Below are 3,027 nucleotides of genomic sequence, written 5' to 3'. Positions count from 1 at the left end.
GCTGAGCTCCGCAAAACGGCGCCCGGCAACCCGCCCCTCCGCCCGCGCCCAATTTCCAGGCTCATGGCGGAGCGGGCTGGTTATGCATTTAAATGTTATTTAATTGGGCTGCGGAGGAGCTGGGGGCCAGAGCGGCGGCCCCGCCGCCCGAGCTGCTCGCCGCCGAAAATCTGTTCTTCCCACTCACAAACTGCGAGCTCCCCCCTCCTTCTCCTCCTCCACCTCCTCCCCCACCCTGCACCTGGCTCGGGCGCGAGCTGGGGACCGTCCTGCCAGGGGGCCCTCCGAGAAGGGCTGGGCCCCCCAAAGGCCATGGAAACACGAGCCTCCCCGCAGCCCCGCCATAGAGCTGGAAACACGCGCGCGCGCACTGAACCAGACTACTGGCCCCAGCACGGCTCCCAGTGTGCATTGTCCTGCCCAGCCCAAGCACCAATTCGGGCAAAAATCCGGGAATCCAATCTGGACCTCGGACAAGACGCCCCCGGGGCGGGCAGGGGGACCGCAGTGCCAGCCAGAGCGCAGGCCATTCCTTCCCCAAAGACAAAATTGGCCTGGCTGTTCCTGGAAGGACACCAGGCAGAATGAACGAATGAATGAACGCACAGTGACAGCAGCAAGCTCAAACCAAGACCTCTCATAGTAGAACCCTAAACCCAGCCCAAAGCTGTCCCAGTGGAGGAGATGGCGTCATTCCATCCCCTCTCCGAGCTGCCCCCCAACCCCACTCTCACTCCCCAGTCTAAAAGGCAGGGACTTTACAAACTATCCTTTACAAACTGGGTTCCTAAAGTCTAGAAAAAAGAAGGCTATAGGAGGACCACAGCCCAATCATCACCTTCAAGGAGAATTAGATTTACCCAGGCTAACATTGCAATAGCAGGAAGAGTGGCCTGGGGAATCAGGAAGATGTGGGTTCAGTTTCCCATCTCTGACTCATTGTGTGACCCTGGACTTGTCTGACCCTCAATTTTCCCACCTGTAAAATAGGGATAGGTCCACAGCAGTGACCAGGGATCCCTGGAATGTTGTGAGGCATAGATAAGAAAATGTATGCAAAGAGACTGAGATTTGCAAGTCCGTATAAACATCAGTTGTGATGACTTGGGCAAGCTGCTTTATCTCCCCGAGTATCTGCACAACAAGACTAAATGATCTCCAGGGCCCTTCCAGCTCTATACCCAAGAGCTTAAAACCAGACAAGGAGAAATGGGTCCCTAGGAAGGGCTGAGGGTAGAGAGAAAGGAGGACTTCTCTCCTTTTGCAAGGGCTATTGGGAGGGTCAGCCTAGCTTGGGGATGCAAGCAGAGGACTTTCTGGAGGTTGAAGGAGCAATATCACCCTGTTTGAGTGTAAGGCAGACAGAATGACCTCTAGAGGAATCTTTTTCCCCCAGACACCCCCCAACCAGGTGAAAGGAAATTGCTGGGCTCGAATGATCAACATCAAGCTGCTTCAATTAATGAAAATGGAAATTGCTAGGAGACTTGGCAGAGGCTCTGGGGTGAGAAATGGGGCTGTTCTGGGCTCCCTGCCACCCCAGCTGCCAAGGCTGACGTGAAAGCAGGGGACTGATGTCAGAAGCCGAGGATCCTTGTGATGGGAATGGAAACATGTGGAAGGGCAAGGGGATGGAAAGGAGCAAACCCATCCAAAATAACACTCCAATCTCTGGGAATGAGGGAAAGAAGGGAAAAAGAGAAAGAATTTCTCCTTCAATGTGACTCTCAAACCCCAACTCCCTCTGGATACAATAGTCCCTAATCCAGCCCAGATTGACAGGGACAGGAAGGTGATGCCAAAGTCCCTTGAAGATACCCCCTCAAGGAAAGGGGTTCCCTTTACATCATATATACTAGTGTTTTCTAACCCCCCAAAGTGGGAAGTAGCTTCATATATGTAATCTCAACCTCTCCTGCTGCAGATGGAGCTTTGCAGGGCCTCAGGTGGGGATAGAAAACAGCTGGCCTCCATCCTCTTTAAACAGTACCCTTAGAGACAAAGATTGTTATTCAGTCCTTGCCATTCCCAGCATCCCTTTCCCTACCTTCAGCCTTCTCAGCTCCAGCTGTGTCTCAGGCTAGGTTTCTAAACTGTCAACAGTCTTTTTGATCTAACATTAGACACTCTCTGTCTGCCCCCACCCTGACCACAGTCTCCCTTTCAAAGCCCCAGAAGTTAAAAGGACACCATTCAAAATAGTAAAGGCATGCCTGAGCCACCTTCTATTTTCCAGAGGTCAATCACCTTCTTTCCCTGGAGGCTAGACAATTCTTTTGTCCTAGGAAAGACCCCAAACTAGGATATTGGGGTCCAATGATAGCTCAACTAGCCCCATCCCTTATGCTGGGTTAGAGTTTGCTGGCCCCCTTCACTCTGTGGACAGCCCACTCTACCAGTTTGCTTTGTGTTCAAGTCAAAGAACAACAAAGATCCTTTGGAGACACTATCATGGTGGTAGAAAGGGACAGGTATTGGAGAAAATGGAGACCAGGAAAGCCAGTTCTCCACAGGAATTAAGTACTGGGACTTAGGCTCTTTCCAGCTAGGTAGCACAATAGTCAGAGCACCAGGCTTGGAATCAGGTGAACATGGATTCAAGTTTGGCCTCAGACCCTTCCTTGGTGTGTGACCTTGGACAAGTCACTTAACCTCAATTTTCTAACTCTTGCCACTCTTCTGTCTTAGAATTGTTACTAAAAAAAAAAAAAGTTGGTGTTTTTTTTTTTAAGAATTTAACCCAGCAGGCTAGTTTTACAGCAGCTTCATAGTCTTCATTGTGTTTGGTTTAGAAATTAATCATAATGAGCTCAATTCACTTGGGCTGAGACAGCCCTTGAACATAGTACTTGTAGGGGAGGGCAGGGTGAAGTCAGACAAGGACTGGATTCTACTGGAGAAAAGACGTACAGATGGAAAACGAAGAGATGCTGTATTACAGTCCTCTGGTGAAGGAGAGACCCAGAGCACTAGGTCAGTCCTCTGCCATGCTGGACTGGAATGAGCTTAGATTTATCCCCTGGAGCA

General features: G+C 50.7%; 1 long non-coding RNA gene across 1 annotated transcript in view; it reads right to left on the bottom strand.

Annotated features, from left to right (window-relative positions):
* Positions 1-537, bottom strand: part of LOC130454383 (uncharacterized) — an 18,897-nt gene extending 18,360 nt beyond the window's left edge. The window contains exon 1 of the long non-coding RNA XR_008912025.1: positions 242-537. This is a non-coding gene — a long non-coding RNA (uncharacterized LOC130454383). The remainder of the gene's footprint in view (positions 1-241) is intronic.
* Between the last annotated feature and the right edge of the window lie 2,490 nt (positions 538-3,027).

Source organism: Monodelphis domestica, chromosome 5, assembly GCF_027887165.1.
Source record: "Monodelphis domestica isolate mMonDom1 chromosome 5, mMonDom1.pri, whole genome shotgun sequence".
NCBI lineage: Eukaryota > Metazoa > Chordata > Mammalia > Didelphimorphia > Didelphidae > Monodelphis > Monodelphis domestica.
Note: the sequence above shows the minus strand (reverse complement) of the source record. Positions and strands in the feature narration are given on the sequence as shown.